Source organism: Loxodonta africana, chromosome 5, assembly GCF_030014295.1.
Source record: "Loxodonta africana isolate mLoxAfr1 chromosome 5, mLoxAfr1.hap2, whole genome shotgun sequence".
NCBI lineage: Eukaryota > Metazoa > Chordata > Mammalia > Proboscidea > Elephantidae > Loxodonta > Loxodonta africana.
This window is the reverse complement of record NC_087346.1, coordinates 48424789-48437642: the sequence shown is the minus strand read 5'-3', so window position 1 is coordinate 48437642 and position 12854 is coordinate 48424789. Positions and strand designations below refer to the sequence as shown.

The following is a 12854-nucleotide window of genomic DNA, read 5'->3' as shown; positions in this document are numbered from 1 at the left end:
CAAAAGTAAAAGTTAGCAATTAACATCAAGCTTATAGCAACAAAAGGTCAAAGATTTATTGAAGGACTGAGAATTCTGCCTCACAAGTCTAGCAGAAAGAGGTCAGGACAGCAAACAGTTTTAATCAGACCTCCCGACTGTACTGAAAGGCTACCAATAGATAGTGCCATGACTGTGGACACTTTATATGAACTCTGTAAGACACTGTCATTCAGCTGTCAGGATTCTCCTATAATTATTGCTGGCTTGTTTAGAGTCATTTAAGTCTTTTTCATCCATTCCTGTTTGCTGCCGAATTTCTGAAAACATGTCTCGTTTTAGCCACGTAAATATTAAGAACGTTCTTTTAGAGCCTGGATGCCACCAGCGAACCACCCAGTGTAAAAGTGAAGCGAAGAGGCAAGGGCAAATCTTTGGGCATAGGGGATTGGGATCTCTTATTGTTTGAAGGAAAGTCAGTTGTGTACTAGCATTAACTATGGTGAAGCTTCCAGAGTGAATTATAAATACCTTCATTTGCCGTTATAAGGGTATCCTGAGCCTTTTGAAGCAGCTTTATATTCAACAGATGAGACTGGGCTCCTACAACTTACTTGTTTAAAATGGGTATTCCTATGTCTTTCTATCCAATGATAAATTAGATGGGTAGACTGGTTTATGCAATATGCCAAGAGGCTACAACAGTGAGTGGACAGTTGCGGGGAGTAAAGGGGAAATGATGTGATAGCTGTAATCTTTGACAGAGAAACTCTGATCCCTTGGATAGAAATGGAAGTTAAGAACAATGAGAGCCTTCATTATGTGCATTCCAATGGATTCTAGAATCCAGAGCTACTCTTTTGTTTTAGGTATTGTTACAGATTGAATTGTGTCTCCCAAATATGTGTGTAAACTTGGTGAGGCCAGGATTCCCACTATTGTGTGATTGTCCACCATTTTGTCATCTGAGGTGATTTTGCTGTGTATTGTAAATCCTACCTCTATGATGTTAATAAGGTGGGATTAGTGGCAGTTATATTAATGAGGCAGAACTCAATTTATAAGACTAGGTTGTGTCTTAAATCAATCTCTTTTGAGATATAAAAGAGAAACGTAAGCAGAGAGATATGGAGACCTCATACCACCAAGAAACAAGAGTCAGAAGCAGAATGCGTCCTTTAGACCTGGGGTCCCTGCACTGAGAAGCTCCTAGACCGGGAAAGAATTATGGCAAGGACCTTCCCCTAGAGCTGACACAGAGAAAGCCTTCCCCTGGAGCTGGTACCCCTGAATTCCGACTTCTAGCCTCCTAGACTGTGAGAGAATAAATTTCTCTTTGTTAAAGCCATCCGCTCATCGTATTTCTGTTATAGCAGCACTAGATGACTAAAACCGGTATGTAGAAAGATTTTTTAGTGCTATTTCTGTTAAAATAAGATAATCAAAGTTAATAAATCTGCCTGGATTGACATAGCCAGTGGCCTTCTGGCGGTAGCTTAAAAATATGCAAACAAGAAACAACACAAAATAAAAACAAAAACTGTACGAACTCTCCTATGTACTATTAGAACAATGTAGAAATTAAAAGTTCCCCATATACACTATAGCAGACATTTTTGTGACTACGCCAATAATGTGATAATGCCACTTTAAAACAACTTAGGTAGGGAATCCGCTGTCAAATGTCATACTCATCCACCAGTGCTGCAGTTCTTCATTGTACATTTATCTTACGGGAACTGTTTATCTACCCTTTTCATAATCAGGAATAAAAGCTAATTTCCTAGCCTTCTTCAATAATTTGCTGAAATATCTTCTCAATGAGGTCTACTTTGACCACTGTCTTTAAAATTGCCAACCTCAGACCCTCCCCCTTTGCGTGGCATTCAATTCAAGGAAGACTCCTTTTCCTCCCCCCTTTTTTATCTTGATAAGTAATGTCAAAAATTGAAATAGATTCCCCTTTTCCCTGCTCAACTCTTTCTTTTTGCCATAGGACTTACCACTTTTCAAAATTCTACATTGTAATATTTATGATTTGCCTCACACTCTCCCCATCCAGAATGTAAGTACCATGAAGGCAAGGATTGTTGTTTTGTTTTTATTGAATTAAAAATAATTTTAAAGTTGAAGAAAGCACATTATCTAAATTAACATAGTAAAATTGAACAGCCACGCTGCAATTTGAAAAGTAAAGCAATGAAAAAGTTATAAGAAAACTTCTTAAGGAGTCAGTCAGGAAAACAGCTGTGTCAGAAAGTTGCCTGGTGGATATAAATTGAAATGTAAATCTTTTTGTGGGCTGTTAATTTTCTGAAAAATATATTTGCCTCATTAGCGAGGCACTCTGACTACCCATTAGCTGAGTGGAGAGAAAGATACCATTAATGCCTTAACCCAAAGCCCATAATCCACTTTTTGAGATGGTATCTATTTCAATTTTTGACATTACGTATCAAGATAAAAAAGGGGGGAGGAAAAGGAGCCTTCCTTGAATTCAACACATTTATCATCCAATTAATCATAAAATACCACTGAAAACCTCCTATGGGTAACATCATAGTTGATACGACCTGTCATATTTCCCTCCAGTAATTAGTTTAGGGAGGGCACTATGTAGTATATGAAACATGGAAGCAACTCTCTCACTGTAGTCATATTAAGAATTTTACCAGAAAAGCACTGACAATACGTGTATCGTGCACGATTAAGTGAATGGCAGAAAGTTATTCAGGCTCCTCAGTCCATAAACCCGTTTATTGTACTGATTAATGACTAATGACATAGTATTACAAAGCTGGTATGTAATACCTTTATATGCAGAAGGTGAATGAGTCCCATTTTCATATTACCATATTTTATAATAATTTGAATATACACAGCATCATGGGGTAAATCCCCCTGAACATATTAAACTAACCCATCTCACCCCTGACCTCTATCAATAAAATCAGTTAACACCCATCTCACCCCACCTCCAGCAATAATATCCTGACCTAAGTTGCAAAAGCTTTGGTTTCTCTGTTCCATTTTCCTAAAGTCATCGCCAAGCGGTAGGTTTTACCTACCCTCCCCTGCACCTGACATGGACCCTTTTCCGAAATATTCTCCAATGAAATCTTAATCTTTTGCAGAAATTCACATTCTTCCAAAATGTTTAATTTGTGTCTTTTTTCCTGGCTTGACAAGACCCATTTGCCTTTCCCAAGGGACTCTGCCTCCACTCAGAACTCCTACATCTGCCCCCTTTTAAATTAGATACTTGTGCAATAATCTTTGGTGCATAGGGCACTGTGATTTGGATTTTGTGGCAAGAAAACCCTATAAAGCTCTTCCTGACTACTATAAAAACATAGTCTGAAAAGTAATATTAATTTCTTAAAATATATGCAATTTTCCTTATTACTTGTATTCGAGTAATTATTTTTAAATACAGCAAAAAGCAAACCCCAATGTTTTATGGCATGATGCAGTATGTAATAAACATTACAAGGTCAACATAGGTTGGCAGGGTTTGGGGAGAGGGATGTGTCTCAAGCTATAACTCAGAGACCCAGGCTGATGGATGCGCCACCATCTTGTAACAGCATCACCTGGAAAAGTGACTTTTAACTTCTGAGTTTGCAATAGTAGGGGAAGAAAGAAACAGAGGTGTTACCTGATTTTTGATTGCCTCTGCTCAAAAACGATGTGGGTCTCACAAATCAAATGGCCCAACTTAACTTAAAGGCATTCTGGAAAATGTAGTGGAACACATGGAATATTTGTGGATAATTTTTTTCTGATGCACATTTTGCACATCAGCTATAAACACTAACATGATAAATCAAGCTTCAGACTTGTGATAAGTGGAATCAAATATAGCTTAAATATGTCCAGATATTCTGTATCCATAAGCAAAAATAAAATCCATCTATAAGAAAGTAATCTCCAAAAATAACTCTAAAATCTCTGAAGTAAGAACTCTGACAAATTAGCTTCTCTGATGCCACTCACGTAACATCCTCTAAATGACATCATTGGACCCTGGTGGCACAGTGGTTAAGAGTTATGGCTGCCAACAAAAGGCCAGCAGTTCGAATCCGCCAGCCGCTCCTTGGAAACCCTATGGGGCAGTTCTACTTTGTCCTACAGGGTCACTATGAGTTAAAATTGACTCGATGGCAATGAGTTTTTAAATGACATCATTAACTCAAGCAAGAGCAAATTTAGCTTCTAAATTCCCAATAGTCCATTTGATGCATCCATAAACAGAACTACATAGAGCTCTCTCGTCTAATGTTAACTCTTTTTTTTTTTCAGTTATTCCCCCTAAGAGATGTGCTCATTCAGGTTTTCTTTTCCTGGACATGATTGTGAGGAATTTACTTATTTCTCTAAATAAGCCAAAAGGGATGAACTTACTTGGCATTCCTCAAGCTGAAAAACTAAGAAAAAATTCAAGGCTCAAGTTGCAATATTGAAAAATTCTGTAGGCAAAGTATTGAATGATGCAGGCTGCATCAAAAGGCATTAGACTGTGTGGATCATAGCAAATTATGGATAACATTGAGAAGAATGGGAATTTCAGAACACTGAACCGTGCTTGTGCGCATTCTGTATGTCGACCATGAGGCAGTTGTTCAGACAGAACAAGGGAATACTACGTAGTTTAAAACCAAGAAAGGTGTGTGTCAGGGTTGTATCCTTCACTATACTTATTGAGTCTGTGTGCTGAGCAAATAATCTGCGAAGCTGGACCATATAAAGAAGAACGCAGTATCAGGATTGGAGGAAGACGCATTAACAACCTGCAATATGCAGATGACACAACCTTGCTTGCTGAAAGTGAAGAGAGCTTGAAGCACTTACTGATGAAGATCAAAGACCACAATCTTCAGTGTAGATTACACCTCAACATAAAAAAAAAAAAAGCCTCACAACTGGACCAATAAGTAACATCATGATAAATGGAGAAAAGGTCGAAGTTGTCAAGGATTTCATTTTACTTGAATCCACAATCAACATCCATGGGAGTAGCAGTCAAGAAATCTACAACGTATTGCATTGCACAAATCTGCTGCAAAAGACCTCTTTAAAAGTGTTAAAGAGTAAAAATGTCACTTTGAGGACTAAGGTTTGCCTGACCCAAGCCATGGTATTTTCAATTGCCTCATAAGCGTGTGAAAGCTGCACGATGAATAAGAAAGACCAAAGAAGAATTGATGCCTCTGAATTATGGTGTTGGCAAAGAATATTGAATATACCATGGACTGCCAGAAGAACAAACAAATCTATCTTGGAAGACATACAGCCAGAATTCTTCTTAGGAGGGAGAATGGGACTTCATAGTAAGTACATTGGAAATGTTGTCAGGAAGAACCAGTCCCTTGAAAAGGACATCATGCTTGGTAAAGTAGAGGGTCAGCAAAAAAGAGGAAGACTCTCAATGAGGTAGATTGGCAAGGTGGCTGCAACAATGGGCTCACACATATTTACAATTGTGAGGATGGCACAGGACCAGGCAGTGTTTCTTTCAGTTGTACACAGGGTCGCTATGAGTCAGAACCAACTCGACGGTCCCTAACAACAACAATGAGTTTTGGGGAGGGAGACCACAGAAATAAAGTGTCATCCTTATCACATCATATCAAGGTTACATACTGTCAACATGACTATCACTATTAATCTTGATCACCTGGTTTTAGGAGTGTTTGTCAGGTTTCTGTTTTCCAACACTTTGCACTTGGTCAAAATAGACCAAAATAGACCACTGTAAAGTTATTCTTGTGTCAAATTTTTCAGACTGTACTTTTTGGAAGAAAGTCAATATGCGCAGCCCACATTTAGGTGGGCACTTATGCTCTACCTCTTTGAGAGCGAAGTATGTACATAAAGTACATGGAATTCTTTTATCTATTCTTCCCCATTCTTTTGTTTTACTGGATAGCTTATTTATATCAGGATGGATTCATGGATATTTACCTTATACTTTGAGTTATAATCCAATACTACTGTACTTTATTTTGTTGCTCAAATTGTTCTAGTTCTGGCCATTTTCTGTTGGTCACTATGTCCCTTTGGCATACCCTCATTATTGAAGGATCTTTCTTAAGCACTTTATTACTTTATAGCACTATAAGATGCTGCAGACTCTTCTTCTATATTTCCTGCCCCAGTCCTACAGTTAGCCATTTCTCAGGGAGCCTTGGTTCTTTTTATTAAAGAACGATATTAGAAACCAAGATTTGGGGCTACATATGCTCATTGCTACTGCGGTGTTATTGATTCTAGGCTCTTTCAACTGACAAAGAAAGGAAATATATGTATTTTTCATTCAGTTTTGACTGAGGTCAAGCTCAGGTTTACCATTGATTCCCAACATTCATAGTCTAGGGTAAAGGGTTTTCCTTCTTATCTGAGTCACTTTGACAGTTGTAGAAATTTGCAAGAGAGCAAAGAATAACCTCCAGGTCTGAAAGATGAATATAAAAGTCTTGTCTGGGAGGACTGCATCTTTCATTCATCAGAAATATAAGATAGGACTGTGTTTATCAAAGCCAGCATTCCTAATAACTGCGAAAAGTATGATGAACCACAATAGTAATACATATACACAATAAAATTATATATATAATTTATATATATATATATATAAAATAAAGGGGATGGATGGAAGTTTACTTTCTAATGAAATTGGGAATGTTTGAATTTTCTTCCAAATCCTTTATTTTGACAATTGAGTTAGAACTTTTATTATTTCCCATGTTTCTTTAGACTTGTTTCCTTCTTCTTCTTTTTGGTTACTGCTACTGACTGTAATGATGATTTACTTGTGTGGGGTGGCTAAGATTCTGAAGCCATAAAAATGGAATAATTGAATATGTGTTTTTTACTGTGATATTTTGAGCCCCTCTAGTAATTGGACTTTATGGAACAGAGTAATAACTCTGGTTATTTATATCAGTAGGTAAGCCCAGAAACCAAAAAGAAATCAGAAAGAAAGAACACTGATGTGCCAGTCAGCAGGGCTGAAACATCTGGGTGACTACCAACCTCAGCATTTTCATTTTTCTACTATTACTAAAATTGGCAACCAGGGACTCTATTCAGCCTTAATTGATTCTGCAGCTGCATCACCCAGAGTCATTTCATAAAATTTCTCTCATTCCACCGCCTAAGAGCCTGATTCTAATGCATACTGAAAGTTCTGAGCCATGAAGTAGGCTTCTTCCATCACCAAAATGGGAAACACTTTTATTAGGCCACTTAAGAGGACATAGGCTATGGTGGGTGTCTTGAGACTTTTCTTTCTCAGAGAGAACATGAGAGACCCAAATGTCCTTGTGCACTCTTATATGCTAGAAATCTGATATTGAGAAAATTAACACAAATAAGTGAAACAAATATGCATACATCTCGGTATTTTCTCTTTTGTGGAAAATAAATAAATGTGTAATCTGAAAGAAATTCAGAAAGAGTTTTACATTTGAAAAATTAGTGCTTTCTTTAAACAAGAGTTTTAAAGACTTTATAATTCTTATTCTTATAATTTTACAATTTATGATACATGCTAATCTAAAATCAGACTTCATAGCTAGTTCTGTGCATAGACGTGAGAGATAAAATGCTAGGAATTAAAAGAGCAAGAAGGCAAAAAATAGGAAGTAATTTATTTTAAAGCATGGAGATATTATGCCTGTTACACATAAAACTAATTATTTTACTCAACAAATATTCATTGGATATATCAATTAAGTTCCAGGTACTGTGTCTTGCCTAGAGGACACAACTTTTAGTGAAATGGACTCTGTCATAAAGCACCTGACAATCTTGTGTTATTACGGTGTCCACGATAAGTTTTGTTAATAAGGATATCATCAGAATACTCAGAAGTGCCATCCAGCCTCTGAGCTGATTCCCAATAGGAATTAGTCGAGAGAAGAAATAAAGAAAGGGCATTCTAAGCATAAGGAGTAGGATGAGCAAAGGCTAGAAGTGAGAGAGAATATTGTTCATTCAAAAAACTTCAAGTACTTTCAACAGCAATAAACAAGTGGCATGTGACGGAGAATTGGCAAGACATATGACTAGAGAGGTATGATTGAAGTCTTGTCAATAAATTAATACTTAGTCCTTGGGGGCAATGAAGAGGTTTGTGCAGGAGAGGGACATAAGAGTAAATGGACTTAGAACATTCTGGCCCCAGGGTGGAGAACGTGTTGTAAGGGAACATTAGAAGCAAAGGAACTAATTGTTATTGTTGTTAGGTGGCGTCGAGTCGGTTCTAACTCATAGCAACCCTACATACAACAGAACGAAACACTGCTTAAACTTCGCCATCCTCACAGCTGTTGTTATTCTTGAGCCCATTGTTGCAGGCACTGTGTCAATCCATCTCATTGAGAGTTTTCCACTTTTTCAGGTCTTCCTTTTTTTTGCTGACCCTCTACTCTACCAAGCATGATGTCCTTCTCCAGGGACTAGTCCCTCCTGATAATATGTCCAAAGTATGTGTGGCAAGACCCTGAAGCACACCTTTCTTGACTTTAAACCACTCAATATCCCCTTGTTCTTTCCTAACAACTGCCTCTTGGTCTATGTATGGGTTCCTCATGAGCACGATTAAGTGTTCTGGTATTCCCATTCTTTGCAATGTTATCCATAATTTGTTATGATCCATACAATTGAATGCCTTTGCATACTCAGTAAAACATAAGTAGATATCTTTCTGGTATCCTCTGCTTTCAGCCACAATCCATAAGACATCAGCAATGATATCCCTTGTTCCATGTCTTCCTCTAAATCCAGCTTGAATATCTGATAGTTCCTGTCAATGTACTGCTGTAACTACTTTTGAATGATCCTCAGCAAAATTTTACTTAAACACAAGTAGATGACTGATAACGGCATGCTGAACTGAGATAGTGACAGAGAGTATAGAGAGAAAACTCTATGGAGCAGTTCTACTGTGTATACACATGGAGGTGCCATGAACAACTAACAATAACAACAGTAACGAAGAAAGAGAAAGAAATAGTCAAGGAGGCCAAGCGAGAACCACTAAAACCTGGGCAAAGAGAATTTCAAGGAAGGAATGGACAACAGTGGCAAATGATACAGAGGAATAAAGTAAGAAAGTAGCCATTGGATTTGGTAACTCTGGTAAGAGCCATTTTAATCAAGTGGGGATAGAGTCCAGATGGCAGGGAGTTGAAGAATGTGAATAGGCCTCTCAGAAGCATTAGGCTATGAAGGGGAGAAAAGATAAACTGGTGTCTAGAAAAGAACGTGAAAGCAAATAAACTTTTTTTCTACTTCTTTAGGATTATAGAGAGTGTTTCATGCTTTGTGGAAAATCTTGCGATGAGATTTCTATGTTTTTGGAACATTAGAAACATGTGGGTTGGCTCTATTGAACAAAGACTAGCCTCCTTAATTCACGTTTATTTTAATAGTAACATAATTGATGAGTAAGATTTCGCATCATCCTAACCTACTTCATTAAATATACCAGGGCCATTGTCTACAAATGCCTTTTCATTTTGTGCAGAGCCATCCTTATTGTGGAATTCATTGTGCACTCATTGTGCGCTCATATCAGAGCACCTAGGAAAAATTGCTTATTCTTTCTTAAGCCATTTTTTCTTTTGTCTTTTTTGCTAGTGTTAGTTTGCAAATTAACAACGTTGGGAGAAATTTCTTCGGGGAATTCCCACGTCTTTGTTTTCTTATATGGTCTGGTCACTTCTCTGGAGGCTAGAAGGGGGAAGCATCACCTTGCCTAGCAGCTGCTTGGACAGTCCTGTAGCTCCTGCTTCTCCCTGCTTCTGTGCTTTTTGCCATGGAGTCGTAGGAATCACTATGCACCTCTATGGTCAATAGTGCTTTCTGCTGGAGAGGATTGAGTGACCAGTTACCAAAAGTGACTGAACTGTTATGGAATCTTCCATAAATGCAATAAAGGAGTAGGAAATATTGCTTCAACAGAGCACAGTTGACTTTAGCTAATAGAAAAAAAATAAATAAAATGTTTCATAGCATAGTGGTGAAATGCTGAAGGTCTGAAGCCATACTATCTGGTTTTCTGACTGAATAGCGCTTAATAGCTTTTATTTTGGGTCACATTACTTCTTTGGCCTTTAGTGTCATCTGTAAAATGAGGAGAATGGCTAAGGCACTTAAATATGTGTGATTTGTTTTAAAAGTTCTTGGTATTTGTAGACAACCAATAAATATGTGTGTGTGTGTGTGTGTGTGTGTGTGTACCACCGCCGATTGGAGACTTTTCAATAAACTAGTTGTCCTTATAGTCAATGTGTTTATTAACAAATTTTAGTGTATGGCATATTGTTAAAAACTGTGAGAAGCCTAAGACATGTTGTTGTTGCTGTTGTTGTTTTTAGTTGATGTCAAGTTGGCTCTCACTCGTGTAGGTCTTACGTATAACAGAAGTAAACCTCACGCAGTCCTGTGCCGTCTTCGTGATTGTTATGTTTGAGTCCATTATTGTGGCTATTGTGTCAGTCCATCTCGTTGAGGGAGTCCCTCGTTTTTGCTGACTCTACAAAACATGATGTCCTCTTCTAACGATTGGTCTTTCAGAATGATGTGAAAAAATTAGAGAGCCAAAGTCTAGTCATCTTTACTTCTAAGGAGCATTCTGGTTGTATTTCTTCTAAGACTGATTTGTTCATTCTTCTGAAAGTTCAAGGTGTATTCAATATTCTTCACCAACACCACAATTCAAATGTAGCAATTCTTCTTTTGCCTTTCTTTTTCATTGTCTAGCTTTTACATGCATATGAGGTACTTGATAGGAATTCACTATTTACAGGGGGTTGCACAAAGAGTATGAAAACAATGTGGATAATAAAACAACCTCCTCTCCTTCTCTCATCTTCAATTTTATTGGACTTTTCTTGGTTCCTCCAATGCCATTATCCCCCTTTCCTTAAGATCTTCCTACCTGTTTCCCAAGACTTTTGCCAACACTTTACAATTGGCCAACTTCCACCATTCATATCTCAGCTTAATGTTCACTTTCTTGACCCTAGACTAAATTAGATCCCCTAGTATGTCTCCTGTAGCACCCTAGTTTTGCTAGATAGGGCACATGAATAGAATACGACAATGGAAAAAAGTAGTTTATAAGAAGGATGTAGAAGGGATATACCTAAAGGGAATATTTAAAATTGCATAGTTCTTTCCACTGCACTAGTACTTCTGAGAACTCTTACTCTGCTTGGTTTTTGTTGTTTGCTCCTCACTGCTTATCACCTTTAACATACTAGACAATTTACTTATTTATGTTGATTGTTTCTTTCCATTATCCTGTAAAGTGCATACACATAGAAATTATATTCTATTTTGTTCACAGTTATATCCCAAGTATTTAGAACAGTGCCAGGCACAGAGTAGACTTTCAATATATAGTTGTTGAATGAATGAAAGAAAATGAAAAAGCTGAGAGTAAAATCCTATGAAGTGTATTTGGACGAGTATAAGAGAGAATAGAAAGAATTCATAACATTAGTTTGTATACTGCAGACTGCCCATCAGAATAAAAATGTGGAATCTGCTCTCCAAACAAATATTTTGGATTACTAAATAGTAACAATAATCACAAACAGGTAATAAACAGAATCTACAATAAACCAATGAAATTTTAAAGTTCCAGTCACAGAAAGAAGAAAACAGAGATTTCATAAACAAATGAAATTATATAGTAGCTTCTCTGATGAGCTCATATTTAAAAAGAACATGCAGAAAAGAGCAAAGAAGAGATGACAAAGCCAATATGGGCAAATAGAAATAAGAATTAGTGGACTGAACGTGCAGATGTATCACCTGATGCTTAATGCCTGATAAGTGCTCTAAAGGATATATTAAATTGCATTAATTAATCTTATGCTTGGAAAAAAAAAATAATAAAGCCAAGATAAGGAATTCCTTTATTTATGTTTAGAATTAGAAAATAAAGAAGGAACAAGTACCCTGCTTGGAGAAATTATTTGAATATTAGCAGATGGCAAAATGCAGAGATTTCTGTTTTCACCTTTTTTGAAGTGAAGCATATTCAAACTAGGAAAGTCAAATGAAGGATTTGAAAACCTAGATGGATTAAAGAGCGTCTTGCTTTTTCAAATGAATCCAAGTTTCCAGACTCAGTCAGATTGCATGCCAGGTCACTAAAACAAAGGAGTTACGCTTGGAAATTCAAGAAGTGACAAGTTTGTCAAATACATTGATTTTCTAAAAATAGCGGAAAGGTACAGCTTTGAACCTGTAGAATAACAAATTTAATATCAATCTCTGCTGAAATTTCAGGGAGACATGATATATGAACATTTAGGAGAGAAAAGACATTTACTAGTAAAGTCATGGTTCTGAATAAGGTCAGATACAAAATAATACACTTGGTTTTGTCACAAAGTTAGTAATTTAGTAGAGATCCGATAAATTGGGAATTTTTCCTATGCTAATATTTTGGACAAGATAGAGAAATAATTTCTGAGTGATGATGTATTTAGGTAGAGTCTTCATTTGCTAAATAACAGTGTTAAGTGTTGTTGGGAGCCCTAGTGATGTAGTGGTTAAGAGTGGCTGCTAACCAAAAGGTCAGCAGTTCATATCCACCAGGCACTCCTTGGAAACCCTATGGGGCAGTTCTTCTCGGCCCTATAGGGTCGCTATGAGTTGGAATCAACTCGATGGCATCTAACAACAACAACAAACAAGTGTTGATGAATGGATTTGATATCAACTTGGAAATCTTGTGGTGGGTTGTTAATAGATCTTGTTATTTAACCCTGTCCTAGTGAACCTTTCTTACTTCATTGACTTAAGTAGATACCCAAGAGGAATGAATGTTAATTTCACAACTGGCATAAAGC

At 37.1% G+C, this 12854-nt stretch overlaps 1 protein-coding gene across 7 annotated transcripts in view; it reads left to right on the top strand.

The window, feature by feature from the left end:
• The window catches only part of BANK1 (B cell scaffold protein with ankyrin repeats 1), a 375144-nt gene that overhangs the window by 188636 nt on the left and 173654 nt on the right, over window positions 1-12854 (top strand). The gene's annotated exons all lie outside the window — the stretch shown is intronic.